Genomic DNA, 19,992 nt, shown 5'->3' with positions numbered 1-19,992 from the left:
ATTATCAGGGACGTAGATATAGACAGTGCAGGCAGTGCAGTTGCACTAATGGTCCATGTAGTGGGGGGCCCATAGAGAGAGTGGAGAATGGGCCCTTATAAGTGATTGCCACCTTGAAAATATGCCTATGTTCAGCAAAAGAACTCTCATTAAATTAAAAAACAGTGCCATTTGCTATATATGCTCATGAAAAAGGCAAAGTCACCTCCATCATGTTTATTTTGTCTTTATTTGTAAAACAGTCATCAGCATCTATAAGAAAAATTACATGCCTATTCTATAACTATCAATCAACTACTAAAATTGTTCAATTAAATTAATAATTTCTTATTTTTTTTGGTATTTTTTGTTAGATACGGATATGTAATAATGATGACTGGGTAATATGTATGTTGATATTATCCAGTGTTAAGTCTCTAATCATGTGATGAGATGATATATGCACAATAGCATGCACTAGGGACCATCATAATAGTTTGCTTTGGGGTCCATTGTAGCTACCTTGTGCCACTGGTCATAATTAACTGCTTATACAAAAGTATCCTTAAACAACAGTTTGTATGATAGCTAAAAAAATTAACACCGCATGAATGGATCAACACTTTAAGTACTAAATGTAAAGTTACGAAGGTTAGGTTTAGGAAAAGAAACATGGTGATGCCATTCCTTAAAATAACTTAAATAAGTTCACTTGGTTTCAGACAGTTCTGAACGCCAGTCTCCTGCATGAAAGTCCTGTGTCTTGTGAACCTTCCACTACTCCAGCCTACCCTGAAGACTTTCGCTCTTCATACTATAGTGGCTCATGATTAGGTGTTATACAACTTATGCAGTTATTGGGAAGAGGACAGTCTCCAGTTAATTAAAAACAAATAGATGTCCACGCTACCTCTGATTTTGCTTTGTGTGTTAGACTGATTTGATTTTTACTTCAAATAAAAAAGGCTACGTTGGGTTTGCTTTAAACTGTTGGTGTACTTTATTAATGAAAAGGAGAAATGCTGAGGTTGGATGGCTTTATTTTATAGTTCGTGGCTGATTTTGGTGCTGATATAATGTCTAAATCCAGGCTCAGGGGCTCAGACACAGAATACCAGAGGGTCCACACAAATAGTCGGCTGTAGTGAAAAGACTGACACTCAATCTTCCTTTTGCCGGATGCCAAACACAAGTGTGGGCACTAATTAGAGGCTCCAAGAAATCATTGAGGGGCGGGGATCCATTGTAACCTGAGGAGAAGCTGTTGTGTGGTGACGAGTTTCAGTCGCCTCGCTGGACGGGCCGAAGCCTGAGGGGTTGAAAGACTTCAGTTTAGCTTTGGTGTGTGTGCTTTTCACACAGCATCACATGTGCTCACACACTCCTGTGCATTTCACTATCATTAACAGCCTGCAGCTGTGGCTTTACAAAACCTTATCACAATTTGTAATCATTTCTCAGATAACACTTTGTGCATTGCATTAAGGCTACATTTCATCGCAGTTATGGAAGTTAAATCCTTCATGAGCTTGAGGGCATCTCATGTTTTTCAACTCTGGCTATTTATAATGGAAAAACTAACAGGATGTTGGTCTGTGTTTTAATTGTTTAGTAGCGACTGTGAGATACGTTTAAGACTCATTATATTTAGTTTTTGGCAGATTTTAACCCATAAATGTAAGACTTTTTCTAATAAGGGGGGATTAGTCTAAACTGATTTTCACCTGAATTTCCACTGACACTTCCAAAGGTTGGTGTGGTTCCTGCTGCAGCAAGACAAGCACTTTGTTCAAGTTCACATTATATCTCACTATGATACAGTTTGCAATGGGTCTGAATCTTCACTGTGTACTGTTTTAGCAGTTAAAGCTCAATAATTCTTCCTTCACGTACGAAAATAGATACAGTACAGGCCAAAAGTTTGGACACACCTTCTCATTCAATGCGTTTTCTTTATTTTCATGACTATTTACATTGTAGATTCTCACTGAAGGCATCAAAACTATGAATGAACACATGTGGAGTTATGTACTTAACAAAAAAAGGTGAAATAACTGAAAACATGTTTTATATTCTAGTTTCTTCAAAATAGCCACCCTTTGCTCTGATTACTGCTTTGCACACTCTTGGCATTCTCTCCATGAGCTTCAAGAGGTAGTCACCTGAAATGGTTTTCCAACAGTCTTGAAGGAGTTCCCAGAGGTGTTTAGCACTTGTTGGCCCCTTTGCCTTCACTCTGCAGTCCAGCTCACCCCAAACCATCTCGACTGGGTTCAGGTCTGGTGACTGTGGAGGCCAGGTCATCTGCCACAGCACTCCATCACTCTCCTTCTTGGTCAAATAGCCCTTACACAGCCTGGAGGTGTGTTTGGGGTCATTGTCCTGTTGAAAAATAAATGATCGTCCAACTAAACGCAAACCGGATGGGATGGCATGTCGCTGCAGGATGCTGTGGTAGCCATGCTGGTTCAGTGTGCCTTCAATTTTGAATAAATCCCCAACAGTGTCACCAGCAAAACACCCCCACACCATCACACCTCCTCCTCCATGCTTCACAGTGGGAACCAGGCATGTGGAATCCATCCGTTCACCTTTTCTGCGTCTCACAAAGACACGGCGGTTGGAACCAAAGATCTCAAATTTGGACTCATCAGACCAAAGCACAGATTTCCACTGGTCTAATGTCTATTCCTTGTGTTTCTTGGCCCAAATAAATCTCTTCTGCTTGTTGCCTCTCCTTAGCAGTGGTTTCCTAGCAGCTATTTGACCATGAAGGCCTGATTCGCGCAGTCTCCTCTTAACAGTTGTTCTAGAGATGGGTCTGCTGCTAGAACTCTGTGTGGCATTCATCTGGTCTCTGATCTGAGCTGCTGTTAACTTGCGATTTCTGAGGCTGGTGACTCGGATGAACTTATCCTCAGAAGCAGAGGTGACTCTTGGTCTTCCTTTCCTGGGTCGGTCCTCATGTGTGCCAGTTTGGTTGTAGCGCTTGATGGTTTTTGCGACTCCACTTGGGGACACATTTAAAGTTTTTGCAATTTTCTGGACTGACTGACCTTCATTTCTTAAAGTAATGATGGCCACTCGTTTTTCTTTAGTTAGCTGATTGGTTCTTGCCATAATATGAATTTTAACAGTTGTCCAATAGGGCTGTTGGCTGTGTATTAACCTGACTTCTGCACAACACAACTGATGGTCCCAACCCCATTGATAAAGCAAGAAATTCCACTAATTAACCCTGATAAGGCACACCTGTGAAGTGGAAACCATTTCAGGTGACTACCTCTTGAAGCTCATGGAGAGAATGCCAAGAGTGTGCAAAGCAGTAATCAGAGCAAAGGGTGGCTATTTTGAAGAAACTAGAATATAAAACATGTTTTCAGTTATTTCACCTTTTTTTGTTAAGTACATAACTCCACATGTGTTCATTCATAGTTTTGATGCCTTCAGTGAGAATCTACAATGTAAATAGTCATGAAAATAAAGAAAACGCATTGAATGAGAAGGTGTGTCCAAACTTTTGGCCTGTACTGTACGTCTGTTTCAAATGTTTCAATTGTAACTGCCTTCATACTTCAGTGTGTCCTCTGTGATGACATAGACAGCGAATAGATGGCACTAGATGGCAGAGTCAGAAGTCTCATACGACAACAAACAGTGACTGTGGATGAAGTCATAATATTGTACCTTCAAATGGAGGCAGCGTTGTAGTCTGTGTGGTCATTATGTACATCCCAATGTCATGCTCAACATGTGGATGGAGAATTCTTTTCACTATTTTCACCATATATTACTTTATAATATTGTGTATACCAATTTGTTCCATTCCACCATTATCCACCATTGTATCTCACTTTAACTACGTAACACTGCCTCCACGATCTCTGGTGACACTGCTGTGTTTCGTCCCTATCCATAAGCATTTAGAAAATGTGCACAAATACAGACAGAATGAGATCAGAGTATGGACAGAAGGCTCCATCCGGCCCTGTCTCTGTATCTAATGTTGAGCATAAATGCCCTTAGTATCAACCAAACCACCAGTAAATTTGTTCAAAGATGCAAACAAAGCGATGTATTACTGTGCATAAAATCAGCACGGCAGAATTGTCAGATATGTTAAAAATATATCTTTAAATGTCACAGTTACAGTTATAATTGGCAATAGACAAACAAGTTAGAAGATTTAATGCCAGTTGTCTACCCATTTTTATTACTGGAGAAATGATCCTGGAGCTGTTTTAAATACTGTTAAATAATACACTGCTCAAAAAAATGAAGGGAACACTTAAACAACACAATGTAACTCCAAGTCAATCACACTTCTGTGAAATCAAACTGTCCACTTAAGAAGCAACACTGATTGACAATCAATTTCACATGCTGTTGTGCAAATGGAATAGACAACAGGTGGAAATTATAGGCAATTAGCAAGACACCCCCAATAAAAGAGTGGTTCTGCAGGTGGTGACCACAGACCACTTCTCAGTTCCTATGCTTTCTGGCTGATGTTTTGGTCACTTTTGAATGCTGGCGGTGCTTTCACTCTAGTGGTAGCACGAGACGGAGTCTACAACCCACACAAGTGGCTCAGGTAGTGCAGCTCATCCAGGATGGCACATCAATGCGAGCTGTGGCAAGAAGGTTTGCTGTGTCTGTCAGCGTAGTGTCCAGAGCATGGAGGCGCTACCAGGAGACAGGCCAGTACATCAGGAGACGTGGAGGAGGCCGTAGGAGGGCAACAACCCAGCAGCAGGACTGCTACCTCCGCCTTTGTGCAAGGAGGAACAGGAGGAGCACTGCCAGAGCCCTGCAAAATGACCTCCAGCAGGCCACAAATGTGCATGTGTCTGCTCAAACAGTCAGAAACAGACTCCATGAGGGTGGTATGAGGGCCCGATGTCCACAGGTGGGGGTTGTGCTTACAGCCCAACACCGTGCAGGACGTTTGGCATTTGCCAGAGAACACCAAGACTGGCAAATTCGCCACTGGCGCCCTGTGCTCTTCACAGATGAAAGCAGGTTCACACTGAGCACATGTGACAGACGTGACAGAGTCTGGAGACGCCGCGGAGAACGTTCTGCTGCCTGCAACATCCTCCAGCATGACCGGTTTGGCAGTGGGTCAGTAATGGTGTGGGGTGGCATTTCTTTGGGGGGCCGCACAGCCCTCCATGTGCTAGCCAGAGGTAGCCTGACTGCCATTAGGTACCGAGATGAGATTCCCAGACCCATTGTGAGACCATATGCTGGTGCGGTTGGCCCTGGGTTCCTCCTAATGCAAGACAATGCTAGACCTCATGTGGCTGGAGTGTGTCAGCAGTTCCTGCAAGACGAAGGCATTGATGCTATGGACTGGCCCGCCCGTTCCCCAGACCTGAATCCAATTGAGTACATCTGGGACATCATGTCTCGCTCCATCCACCAACGCCACGTTGCACCACAGACTGTCCAGGAGTTGGCGGATGCTTTAGTCCAGGTCTGGGAGGAGATCCCTCAGGAGACCATCCGCCACCTCATCAGGAGCATGCCCAGGCGTTGTAGGGAGGTCATACAGGCACGTGGAGGCCACACACACTACTGAGCCTCATTTTGACTTGTTTTAAGGACATTACATCAAAGTTGGATCAGCCTGTAGTGTGACTCCAAATCCAGACCTCCATGGGTTAATAAATTTGATTTCCATTGATAATTTTTGTGTGATTTTGTTGTCAGCACATTCAACTATGTAAAGAACAAAGTATTTAATAAGAATTTTTCATTCATTCAGATCTGGGATGTGTTATTTTAGTGTTCCCTTTATTTTTTTGAGCAGTGTATTTTATAATTCCTCATTACTAATCTTTTCTTAGGCAAATATTATCCTGTGGGAAATCTGTAGATAGAATATGACGGTATATACATACACATGTATGTGCACACACACACACACACACACACACACACACACACACACACACAAACTTGCGGTATCAGGTTAGGCCATCTGATATGATCTGCAGATGTTTTGCGTTGCCTCTGCAGCAGGTGTCAACAGATGCCCCTCCTGCCCACTTGGCCAGGTTGACCTCCTCATGTTTAGAAGAGAGACCACCCTTCAGTCAGACGACCTCTGAGTGCAGCACCCCTGCTGGAAGTGATCTGCCGTGCTAAAGTGCCCCAGAGCAGGTCATTACACCCCCCCCCCCCTTAGGGTCTCTGCTGTGGCCTCTCTGTAGATAGAGGAGCATGGAAATGGGGCACTTCATAGCAGGGATCAATAAAGTATCACATTATTACATTACGACACAGCAAAAACCGAGAGGCTCAGATCTTTCAGGGCTGGGACTGATTACATTTGTTGTGCCCTTTGACCTCCTTACTCAAAGGGCTTTCATGGGTCATAACTGTCCACCTGTTGATGACAGAGCTGGAAGTTTAAGGGGCTTAAAGAGTGAAGTAGACAGAGGGAGCTGCACTCTGGTCATGTTTTGCAGTTTTAAACCACTTTCTGTCAGTGTTAAAAGGGGAGGAAACAGCTTGTGTGTGAGCCCTGCTACTGCTTGTCTTAATGGATCTTAATAGGTCTCAGCAAACTATATGTCATGCTCTTATCTCCTTCATGACCAGTGATGTCACATATTTGTCATGAATCTCACCACACACAGACACAGACTCTCCTCCATCTCTCTTTTGAGATGAAGCAGGTTCAGATTTTGTTTTATGTTGTAACCCTATCAAAATCTGAACTAATTTAAAAACCATAAGCTGAATGTATTGAGTGTATAGTATTTATACTGTGACTACATTGTGTATTGTGGAGCAGTTGTGACAGTCAGTACTGGTGAGCCCCCTAGAGGTTTCAGACCCAACTGCATTCTTACACTCTGCATGTCTAATAGTTGTGTAACTGGAGCTGCCATGACATGTGGCATAACATCAAACAGCAGAGTATAATTTTAAATAAAGATATACTGATTAAAAATTACAGAGAGAAAATTGTACCCACTATAGGTCATGGATATTTATTTGCCAACAATGGATGCACTCAAACAGACTTGGCTGATGACAGAGATGCTTCTCTCCCAGCCAGCCACTGGCTGTTGATTATATATTATCCTCATTAAAGTTTTCAGATTATTTCATTAGTGAGGAAAAAAGGAGTCCAATGTTTTTTTTCCAGTGTGACTTAGCCGACATTCACACCACATTCAGCGTTGCAGTGATTAGCTGCAATATTGTGTGGAGGTGTGGGAGTGTCATTTAAAGGGCCCATTTGTAGAGGAGTAGATTGTGGAGAGAGGGCCAATCTCATCACAGCACAGAGTGTTTGTTTTAAATAAGTTTGTTTAAGTCGCTTTTCTGTAGAATTCAATTTGATTATCATGACTGTAGTATCTTTAATGCCACAAAAGACACACCTGCGCACACAAATAAAGCGAGTGCTCTCCTTTGTAGACTACTACACACAAGCTGTTAATACATACTTTATTTCTTTAATTCACCACAACATTAAAAGAGACTGTATATCTTGTTGCCATGGACTACAGGCATCTTTTGGGTCTGATCACCAGTTTTGTGATTTGCAGACGTAGCCAGAAACGCAGTCAGATTGCGTTTCTCCAGAAGATGAATCTTCATGTCATTCATTCATTTTCCATAACCACTTATCCTGTTTGGGGTCGCGGGGAGACCAGACTATCACAGGGCTGACACATAAGCCCTTTTTAAATAGGAATTGTGCAAATTTGCAGGAAAGCCCAATCAGTCTTTTTTCAGCATTGGCAGTATAAAAACAAAATCCGGGAGTGCAGCAAAATGCCGCCTGCCTACTTTTTTTCATAAACAATGCGCCTTTTTCGGGGCAATGGGGGGCATGAGTGAGGACCAAAACATGTAGCTAAGAGTGTGACGTAAACAGGTATGTACTCCAAGGGAAGCCATGGCTGGTCAGTCCTTTGGTGATTCTCTCAAAAGTTTGCACGTCCTTCACCGTCCCCATCACTTGGCGGTTATTGGCCTCTTTGTTTGCGAGGACAAGGAAGGCACGCAATTCCTTGTCTCCCCAGTTGCTCATCTTTACAGTGTCTGTCAGGTTTGTGTTTCCCTCTTGCTATTAGCTGCTCGCTAATTTCTGCTATTAGCTGTTTCCTGTTTATCCACCGCCAGTGGCTCGCACGGGTGCCTCGTTCTTTTTAAACCAAAAAGGTTCCGCCAATATGTTAACCCCAACACGGCGGAAAATTGGGCAACTCGGATCAACTCACCAATCTGGCTGTGTGTGTCTAAACGCTTGCAGCTTGCCGGCAAAATGGCCCAACATTCGCTGAAAACATTCATGCTCACATTCACACTTATGGACAATTTAGAGTCAATTAACCTGCATGTCTTTGGACTGTGGGAGGAAGCTGGAGTACCCGGAGAAAACCCATGCTGACACAGGGAGAACATGCAAACTCTGCACAGAAGGGCTCCTCCACCATGGGTTTGAATTGCCCACCCTGGGTTCGAACCAGGAACCCTCTTGATATGAGGCGACAATACTAACCAAAGTTAAAATCCAGGTGATGCCAAGATGCTTTGCCACTGGAAATGAACATTTTATTTGCCCCTTCACCCACATTGAATGAAAGTAAATGGGAGGCAAATATTCACCAATGTTAATTTTGCTCATGTGTGACTGTGCCCTTACAATAAGTGAACAAGATCTGTTGTTTCTGCTCAAGGGCACTTCAGCAGATCAGACAGTATTTGCAGTGTTGATGGACACAATGATCAATATGAATTTTCTGCCACGAGTTGGTCTCTAATCATCGGCTCAGTCATGTGTGGAGATGAGCAAGAGTATGCAGCTTTGATCTTGCTGTCAGTCAAACTGTATTGATTTTAAAAAGAAAGAATGTTCAAAGCACTGAACATACCCCATGCACAGCTGTGCTCCTCTCCTGGGTGCCAGCTGGTGCAGGATAAACCACAGTGGACCAAATGAAATTAAAATTTCAGCACAGACCAGGATACTCAGACTGACACTTATTTTATTGGCAGTTTACATGTCGCTTCATCAAATTCGCTCTGTGTGTAAGTGCCTTTAGGTATGCCTTATAAGTAATCATGTGATAAGCGTATGAAATGTCAACAATAAGTTCACTTCAGCAGGTCAGACAGTATTAGCCGCTGATGACGGGCACGGTGATCCATATAATCTGTAAAATTCTGCCATGAGATGGTCTCTGATCACCGGCTCATTCATGTGAGGAAATAAGCAAGATTATGCAGGTTTGATCCAGCTGTCAATCAAACTGTATCGATTTAAAGAAGATCTTCAATTATAGAAAGAATTGTGTTCATAATCACTGTTGAGCACATGCATATGATAAAGATATTGGTGAAGACAGCTCACAGTGAATCAAGTATGTCAGTGTATTGTAATGGACTTGAAGATACATGAATTAAACAATCATTAGTGACTATTTTGGTGAGCTCCTGCTATCTTTCGGCTCCTGTATCAGCAAAAGGACTTTGGGTGTCAAACTCATCACACCTGCTTCCTCTTCAGCACAACGCACAGGAGCATGTGCCGGGCAGATTACATCGCTACAGAAGGGTCCCACGCAGCCAAATTATTTTCTAATAGTATGAAAGATTCCCATGGTGTGTTTCAACCCCTTTTTTGCCCGACTGACTGTAAACCCAAAAGCAATAAATATCCTAAGCAGAGTCGGGAATTTACTGCACCTGCAGTAACCACTGCACCGCCTTAATAAGCAACAGATGTCGGAGTGATTGCATTGAGCCCGAAACACATGCATCGAAAAAAAAGGGAATTCTTTGTTAGGTACAGTTTCATCACCTGACGAAAGCCGCTTCAGCTCTGTCGCTCAGGGCCTCACATTCATTTTGATCAGCAGGCAACAGGGCTGAAATTAAAAACAATCTGGATTTAGTGTCACACCGACTCTGCTGTCGATTACTGGACAGGAAGTAGCTGTCGTAAATGGTTATACATGATGTATGAGGCTGCTGAGGGAACACAATTTAGTACTGGACCAATCTTTAGCCCATAATGTGTGAAAATAACAATTTGGCCAATTTACCGAGCAAATACAACCCCCCCAATGGCAGTGTAATCCATACCAATTAGATTTAGCCCTCGTGGTACGAGAAGTTTAACACTCTTTTGTGTTTTTGATTTTAGTTACCAGTTGAAGTTGTAAATAATGGCTGTTCCCCTTTAAAAGTATCTTGTCTGACCTCATATTTAAAGCAGGCAGACATATTTATTGCTTTCTCAGGGCCGAACGGCGGTGTGGCCCAAATGTTCCCAGTTTTCCAGAAGAAAGACATCGTTATGTCTCCTATATCATGCAGCATGACCACCAGATAAACTCCAAAGCTAAGGGCCAATGTAGTGAGACACTGTAATGATATCCTGTGAGGAAAGATGAATTTAGTGAGCCTAACAGAAGCCAGAATGAATGGTTCTCATTCCTCCCGCTCTTTTTTTTTCCTTTATGAGAAACATGCAGCAGTCTGGACAAAGGGGTCGCTCTCATTAGTTAATCTTTGCTGGAAGGCATCTAACATTTATTAATGCATCTGGGTATGCATGCTCATATGTCAGAGTGTGGGTGTAGATGTGTGCGCACTGGCTTTGGTTGTGTGTGCATTTGCTAATGTACAGTATTGCAGCCATTGTACTCTATAATCATTACACAATCTTCTGTGTATATTAATATGCAAATTACTCTTTAAATCCTATTTAAAAATGTTGATATTACCAACACTTATAGTCGTAGTAGTGTTAAAGAGGACCTGTTGTGCTTATATGTCTCTACGAGAACATGTTGACTTGCTTTAATGGTCAAATAACACTTTATTTTCCTCATACTGTCTGTGCTGGAACACCTGTTTTCACTCTTGGTCCGAGATGATACACTTAGCACCTGTCACTATAAGCCCCCTCTCCAGAAAAAGTCATCTCTGCAGAGTAGGTATCTTGATCTACATGACTCACCCATGATAGCTACATGTCAGTTCATGGTCAGCACCTTCGCCCCTTGGCCCAGACGTGGAAGCCCTGACGAAAATACTTAGCTAGCTATTAAGTATTAGGGTAAAAGAAAGACGGATAGGGTTAGGGCAAGGGTAATAGTAAGGGTTACATCTTGTTACCCAGGAAGTTAATCTGAATGCTACGTCTGGCCTCATATTTATTCATGCCACAGCAGTGTTGTAACAGGGTTCAGATATAAGCCGCCTTGGTGAGTTTGTGTTGTAATAGTAGTTGGCGGGTGTCTGCAGATAAACATGTCGCATATCTGCACCGACATTGCAGCTGGGGAATGACTGTAATGGAGAATAATGGCACTTTTTACCATAAAAAAGCTTCGAAACACAACTGGACATGTTCCCGCAGGAATATAATCGGAAATCAAAGAGTAATTATGTTAAGTTTCCATGACATTTATGTGAAGCTACATGTATGTTAGCAGCATACTTGCAGCTAGGGAATGATCGTAACAGAGAATAGTGGTGATTTCTAATGTGAAAACTCATCAAAACAAAGCTTTTAAACACAATCAGACATGTTCCAGCAGGAATATGATCCAAAATTGGGAGAAATTTACAACATCAGCAACCAAGTTTACATGTTTCCATGACATTAGCATGTAGCTAAATGTACATTAGCAAAAATAAAATGAAATAAATGTATGTTAGCAGCTTACTTGCAGCTGGAGAAAGATTGTAATAGAGAATAGTGGCAATTTCTAATGTGAAAAATCATAAAAACACAATCGGACATGTTGATCCAAAATTGGGAGAAATAAACAACATAAGCAACCTAGTTTCCATGTTTCCTTGACATTAGCATGTAGCTACATGTACGTTAAATAATGTTAAAAATAAAATAAAATTAGATTAGATAGAATTAAATTAAATTAAATTAATGTACATTAGCAGCCGGGTAATAGTGGCACTTTCTTCCATTAAATATCATCAGTAAAAGCTTCTAAACACAACCGGACATGTTCCAGCAGGAATATGATCCCAAATTGAAGAGAAATTTATGACACCGGCAACAGAATTTACATATTTCCCTGACATTAGCATGTAGCTACATGTAGCAGTGTAGGCTATGCAGTGTAAATAGCTGCAGTAGTGTGCCTGGAGCAGATAACCATATAAAGCAATACAGCACACTACGATGTCACACTGTAGCCAGAGCTGAAAAAACTGTTGGAAACAGAGTAGTTATACCAGTGGGAAACCTGAGGTTTTGCTCACAGGGATTACCTCTACATACATTTACCTCGTTAATGGAAACTTCAACCACATTTAAGATAAACATCCTTCATTGTAACACTATATATAACACACAAAATACAGAAAACCATAATAGTTCCTCTTTAATAGTTGTCCAGTGCTTGTGTGCACTAATGTAACAGTGTGTTCATGGCCGCGGTTCTCTGCATGTGCACTCCAGTTTTGTTTTGGCAGGGGAAAGGTTAATGTTTAACAGCATGAATGGTTTACCCACTAACGTGTGAACAAAGCACAATGGCTGCACTGTATAGGCTCCTATTTATTCAGAGTCACTTCCTCCCTTAATAGTCGGCTCCACTTTCCTCACAGAGGGAAAAAAGTAGGTCAAGGAAAAGTCATGTTTGAGGTAATTCACTCTGGGGGACCACGACTCTGATCATAAGATGACATTGGTTAACCCCGAGAGTGAGGTCATTTTCAAGTCAAAGTTACACCCAGAATCCGGGCCCGACTGGTAGTGTGTCCGCGTTTTACAGCACACGGAGGGTAAATCAGAGAGGGAGGATATCAATGGGAGGGTTGAAAAGAGACGAGCATGAAAAGACAGTATTGTTAATGGAAAAAAAGATAAAGAAAAGCTTCAGGAAAAAAGGAAGGAGGCTGGTTTGTGACCTTGCAGATCTTGATCAAATATTGGTTTGCAGCCGATGTACTCTGAAGGAGCTTTTAAGGAGTTTCTGCTTTGATGCAAGTGAACAAAAGATCCACGGCAAAGAATCACTTGGATAGTTCATTCTTGAGCTTCATGCACAAAGACCTGAACCGAAGAGGAATGCAAACACATTGTTCCCCCCACCTACTGCAATTACTTGTGATGAGTGCATACGGATTAAGCAGGATATTTGCAGACTTTTTGGATTAAGTATGATTTCGTCCATGCAGATCTCTGGAATACCTTTTCATCAGGAGCTAATGCTTCCATGTGAAGGCCCTTTTTCCCGTGTTTTCCCCCTTTTCTCTGCAACAGCAAGCTCAGATTTTCCTTTCACATTCTCCTCTTCATTAAAGTCTTCATAAAGAGGCATTCCACTCATTATTTAACAGATTTTCCCAGAGAACCACAGAGATCCCTTAAACGAGGAAGTATATTTTCGTATTTTTGCTCCTTCTATTAATTCCATATGTGCATACTATCACGTGCATTACAGTACATCTGGGCTCATATATTAAAGATTCACTTTTTCTTTATGTTATTCATTATGCACTTTATGAGCCTGTATGTTGGAGTCCGCAGTAATGGGGGTGTAATTAAAAACATGTCATTGTGATGGAGGGCCAGGCTTTAATAGCATGAAGCTATCGGCTTGTTTCCTCCTGAGCCAGCAAATGAATATAAAAACAGTCAATCAAAACGGGTGCGTTGCTGCCTCTCGCGTCAAAGATTAAAAGAGCAATCTGACATTTTTTTTTTCCAGTAGAATCTGCAAAGAAGAAATCAAAGAAATATTGACTTAAGAGGTAAAAAGTAACAGATTAATTTGTATGCTGTATGATCATACTGTGGAAGATGGAGTCTTAGGGGCTTTTTTTAAACCCACAGTGGGATATTTTCTGTCAGGAGTGCATGCATTATTTTTCAAGAAGTTTGATTTGCCCAATTGAAGGTGGCCCTTCTTTGGTGAGACAGTTTGGACTTGAGGCCAAACTGTCTCACAGTTATGAAAGAGCCCGTTCATGGAGAAGTCTTTGTTTTTCTTTGCATCTGGCACACTGTCATTCAATCTGTTCCCACCTGGCTCGCCACCAAATCCAAATAAAAACATCAAAGCGATATCTGCAATCTGAAGTAATTGTTTTTAAAAGAAAGTGTTGTTGTTTTATCTTCTTATTCTATTTGATGGACAGCATCAGCGGGGGTGCCAGGAGAGAAAGTCCGGATGTCATCAAGTTACATCTTGATAAAAGATGCTGTTTTTTATCGGATCAGAGAGGGGTTGGGCACCTCTCTATCAAAATATCAAAGAATAAAGTTCAGTGATGCCTTATTAATTTTTGGTATAGTCAGAGTTTGTGTTATGAGAGGTATGATTGTATTCTGAGAAGCTAATTTGAGCAAAATTAGAGATAATAATTGACTTCTTTGAAAAATTAAAAAAGTGACCATTTGCTTGACCCATTCACTGAACAGCAATTATAGCTTAGGAGCTGTAACTAGGCACAGACGGCCTCGTTGGAATTGTATGTATGAGGCTGTAGAAAAAGCAATATTCAGCATTTGAAGAAACTGGAGGGCTGTGTCTTTTTTCTTATTGCCTCTCCAAATCCCTCAAAACACACCTCTGGCAGTTGTTTTGTCCTCTTCCTGACCAGCCAATGGTTACATTATGTAACACACTGGTTGGTCCTGATCCTAAAAGCCTTTTCTCCTGTGACATTAAAATAAGAATATAGACAAACAATAAAACATCACCAAAAGAAAATGGTGGCCTTGTACATTTCTGCAAACCATCAGTATGTTGCAATTGTGTAACCGGTGGACTCTCGTGTTGTCATGTTGATGTGAAGAGGCCCAGGCCGTGGAAATCTTTGCAGGTGACCTCAGTTTATTCCTGACAACTCTGACAGCAAGATGTAAAAACAAAATCCTCCGTCAAGTACGACCTTATAAACTCAAGCCACTCTCCCCTGTTCCTGACTTTAAGTGATTTTTATCAGTGATAGACACCCCTTTATAGGTGGGGTACCTCCAAAAGTGAACATAGGGGTACAGAGACTATCAGATGTTCCACATATGAACTATGGAGGCCTAAGCATGTCAGTTAATAACAGCTAAAAACAAATTTTGTGTAATTGAAATACTTAATATTACAAACATACATTTGCCTTTGTTGCACATATTACTGCAGAATAATCGACCCTGTTACATTCGCATGTTTCATAAGTATCATATCAACGTTTCTAAAATGATTTAGTACATGAGCTGACTTTGTCATCAGGAGGTGGAGGGGACTATAGATGACGTGACACCTAGGCGAGACACCTGTTAAGCTGCAGACCACTGTTCAAGACCAAGAAAACCAGTCGTGTTTTAGTGTGTCGTCACTGTTTCGAGTGGATTTTTAGCCACCAGATGTGGGTGTTTTTTAGCAACCCGTCCTTGTTTTGGTGCCACGTCATTGTTCCGACGGCCCAAAATTCTGAAGCCCCATTAATCGGAAAAATGTCCCAGTGAACTGGAAGCCTAGTTCTCTGACTGCATGCTATCCCAAAAACAAATGCTTATTGCTCTGATGTCGTGTTTCTAAGGAATACACACTCTCTGCCAACCCGGTCTCTCTCTGAAGTCGGCGAAAACTGGCACTTGGTTAGTGACTTGCGCCATCAAACACCAATGAAAATGTCGGCATGATACACAGCTAGTCACTGTTACTGTTTGACAGTGCCCAGCAGTATCAGGGGGAAAGGCAGCAGGACAACAACAAAAGTTAAGGCAGTGACAGTCTGAGTAAGGCAGGTGGGAGGGGTGGTTGATGGGTCCAGTAACCACCAACTTTCACCCAGAAGGACGGTGCTCGCTTCCTTTAAGAATGTAAAGCCAAAACCTGTTTTTTTCCCAAACCCACCAAGTGCATTTGTTGTTGAAGGAAAAAACGTCAATATCCAGTGTTGTACTGATGTGGTACATTTATTTTGAAAGGGACTGTATGCAAACTGTACATTTCCTGTGAATCAGAAGTGTATTTTGAAAACAGCATGTAACAGGCAGGAGTTGATATGGCATCCCAGAATGTCAACAACCAAGGCACCCAGGGTACCTTGCAGGTCATATCTTGATGTGGAAATTTGATGACCAAACATCAATATGTGACGAGGTCAGAGTGAGCAGCATTTGAGCCGCCAGTCCCAAGTGATTTACAAACTTTTCACAGCGTTTCTCAATGGCCCATCTTGGGTGTTTTTACCACCCCTTCATGGTGTTTACCAGCAGCGTCTGAGCCACCAAACTTGGTCGTTTTTCAACTTGGGTGCCTCCAAATGTGGATGTTTTAAGCCAAAACATGATCTTTGTCTAACCATAACCAAGTGTGTTTTGTGCCTAAACCTATCCATAGTTTGTAGAAATGTACAATGCCAATATTTTTTTCTGAAGATTGGGTTGCCAGTGAGTTCAGCGAGGACTGTTGACATTTCATCCTGTTGTTTCTACCTGCTGTCTGTCTAAAATCTAGGTTGTTTCCAAAGTTACAGAGAATTTCAAGTGATGAATCTGCCACTGTTGTCATTGTAAACTCTGCGTCCCCTGTGAGAACAGAAAACTTGACAGGCGTAGCGACAGGAGGGAGAAATCTCTATCTCTTTGAATTGTTACTGACTTTAAGTGATGTTGAAAACCAGACAGTACCCTTACTGAGGTTGGTTTCACTCACTTATTTTCAGTGACCACTCCTTCAGACAGACATGTTGTCCTTGGAACCTCACAGAGAAACTCCGAGTCTCAGTGGAACTGTTATTTGACATTATGCAGAGTGAGAACATGGCACAAACCTGACCTGCCTGTGTTTATGTTTCTATTGCAAGCCTCAGAATGAATCAGCCGCTGGGTATGAATCACATCCTTAAATCAAATTTATGGCAAAAATAAAGAGTAATCAAGCTCAAAATGTGCTCCAAATATAAATTTGTCTAACAAGTTGCACTGGGGAAATGGTTACTCATCCGTTTAATGCAGTAACAAACTTCCAGCAGCACACTCCTTTCTCCTGAGTGCATTAAACCCCTGCTTGTTCCTCTGATGGCTAGACGTATTGGATCGGTTTGTGAATACTGAATGATCATCAGTGGTACAAAAATAAATACTGCTTAAACAAATTAAGGATAGGCTGGGGATGGGATAAACTTATCAGAGTAATCTCTGAGCCACAACACAGCATGATGATACTAATAACAGTGTATTTAGCAAGTGTTGAAGTGTATTGTGACAATTATGCAAAGTGAAGTCGATCGAACTGTTGAAAAGTGCTTCATGTGGAATTTTAACAGCTACTGTATTCATTTAAAAATCAGTGCACACTTTTGTTGCCCCAACTGCTGGCCTCTGTACTGCATTTTAATTAGTCTCTTTTTATATTAAGGTTAGGGCACAGAATTCTTTTATGGGACAAACTAGGAAGATTGGCTGCTCTCTCAGATGTAGCTACAGTAAAACTAAATTATATGGAAAGACTATTTTGTTGTACCAAGAGTCAAGGGTCATGAGAAGATTTATTGCAGCTGTGCGTTCAATAAATTGTTCCATGGCAGGTTTAGCTTAGCTAAGCAAGCTAGCTTTTTGGACATGAAATACTCATGTGGGTTTTTTTAGGCTATCTTTATTTTAACATTTTTTAATTTAATTTAATTTAATTTAATTTAATTTAATTCAATTCAATTCAATTCAATTCAATTCAGTTTCATTTTTGCATGTTCAAAATCAAATCAAGTTTATTTTATAAGCTTAAATTTGATTTAAGTTTATTTATATGAACTTTATTTACATGAATTATTTATATAAATTTATATAAACATATATATAGTTATATAAATTGTATAAAAGCTAACCTAATGTAATCTGATATAATGAAAACAAAGATTGGGAGCAGAGGAATATAGCTGGCCAAGTCCCAATTTACTGTAGGGAGAATCAAGCATGTTAAGTCCCTTTCTATAAGTCAAGCCATTGCTCTGGTCAAGCCAGTCATAAGTCAAGTAAGATGTTCTGAAGCTTGAAAGCTAACATTTGACCAGCCAATAACCTAATAAGTTAGCTAAAAAGACACATTCACATAGGCTACCTTTCTTTATGGGTTTTGTGGTGACAGAAGAACGGATGTTGTGGTGGGTGTGTCACTGGTTTTTGAGCTGAAGACTTTGCACACCACTCTCTTCTTACTACCGTCATCGAAAACATTATCTTTGAATCCAGATTTTATTCATTTTGGACCAGCCCCCTCTGAGATAATTGACTCGTAAGTTGGCCTTTGCTGGCCTGACGCATCCTAACAGGTTGCCAGGTATGTGCATTGCACCAGAAATCAACTAATGAAATTATAAAACAAAACATAACTTGTCAATATTAAGAAAAATGCAAGTATTTGATAGAAACAGTCTCAAGTCATGAATACCCAGCCCGTTCTCATTCCAAAGTCGTCAAATACTGCCTTTTTGTCAGTGATATCAGCATCAGACATCTGGCACCAAAAGCCACCCTTCACGGTGATATGATACGCCATGGGTGGCACCAGTCTGTAACATGGCCGGACATAATCTTTAAGGGTATCATGATACACCCCTAGTCAGCCTGACGGTATCAGTGGCAGCGGTAAGATACATGGCTGGACGGCGTCAGGTTGAAATGTTGCTGGACAGTCCCTACAGGGTGGACCAGTACAACAAACCCTGGACTTTCACCTGGGAGCCCGATGTTTGCTCTCCGTATGAATGCAGAGACAAACCATGATGGGGGTTTTTTGGAAACCTAACTATGTGCTGTTGTTAATGTCTCAGCGTTGGTTGTAGCATCCCCAGATATCAACAGCAGATCCAGGAGGACCCAGCATGTGATTTGTAGATATGAAAGGCCACTAAGAAAGTGGCAACATGTGACAACTTGGGATACCAAGTCAAAGTCAAGTCTTTTATCTGTGCTAGTCACACAAGTTTCAAGTCATCTGGTTTGCAAATCCAAGCTGACCTGAATAAAGTCATATGACTTGAGTCCCCCACCTCACATTTTAGCTTACATTTTCCTGCACCCAGCTGACACTCAGTTACTAGCATGCTAGCTAACAAAATGCAAAAATATAAATAAGTTGCCAAAGGGCTTATTTTTCAATTATGATGAAGACTCTCTGTTTCCCCCTTGTGTTTCTAAACTAGGATAAAAATCCTATCAAAAATAGTGTGTTATAAATCTGAAATTGTCGAGTTTTCAGACTGTGTTGCGGCGCTGATGAAGCTGATTGTTCATGACAACAGATCATAAATAAATTATTTGCTAATTAAATAAATTGATGCCACTTTGTAGCGATTTTGATCGCTTAAACACACCAGACAATCTTTCTTCTCGTGTACTTACATTTGTTATTCTGACCCGATGAAATGAAAACAGTCGTGTAATCAGCATTGCTTCGGGCTGTTGTCATTGCAATGGTTGTGAGGCTCAGGTGGAAGGATCCTGGCAATTTTTCTCCTGAAGGTGACGCAGCCTGATGGGACCCTGGGGGACTGAGTGACAAGCTTCGTCATTTTGATTAAATCCTGCAGCCACTGGTCCCAGTGGGCCCTAATGGCTTTATGAGAGGAGCTTGGTGAAACCCATCAGGCAGTGCTTTCCCTGTAAAGCACCCTGCACTAAGCTAATGTTTTATATTTGTGGAACTATGACGATAACACACAGTAGTGTGGAGTGTAGAGTTAAGCTTAATTTCCTTTGGAAGACCGATTTTGTGTTCAGATTTTGGACTTCTCACTGTTGAACTCAACCTGTTTGATTTGTTTCTGTCAGACTGTTCCTTTCCACCCTTCTTTAATCTCATCTACTCTTAACCTCATGTTTATCAGAGCAAAGCCGAGTGTGACTCAGCTGCAGATTCAGACTTCCTTTCATGGGTCAGGCTTCTTTCTATGAGGTCTAAGACTGTGTTTGCCTCTTCAGCAGTTTCTATCATGCAATCAATACAAACTGAAATGATATTTTTTCTTAAATTATTCCCTTGGAATGATGTAAAATCT

The 19,992-nt window shown here is 41.3% G+C and overlaps 1 protein-coding gene across 2 annotated transcripts in view; it reads left to right on the top strand.

Annotated features, from left to right (window-relative positions):
- The window catches only part of pdgfc (platelet derived growth factor c), an 83,531-nt gene that overhangs the window by 32,800 nt on the left and 30,739 nt on the right, over positions 1-19,992 (top strand). The gene's annotated exons all lie outside the window — the stretch shown is intronic.

This window comes from Epinephelus lanceolatus, chromosome 7, assembly GCF_041903045.1.
Source record: "Epinephelus lanceolatus isolate andai-2023 chromosome 7, ASM4190304v1, whole genome shotgun sequence".
Classification (NCBI taxonomy): domain Eukaryota; kingdom Metazoa; phylum Chordata; class Actinopteri; order Perciformes; family Serranidae; genus Epinephelus; species Epinephelus lanceolatus.
This window is presented reverse-complemented; position numbering and strand designations above follow the sequence as displayed.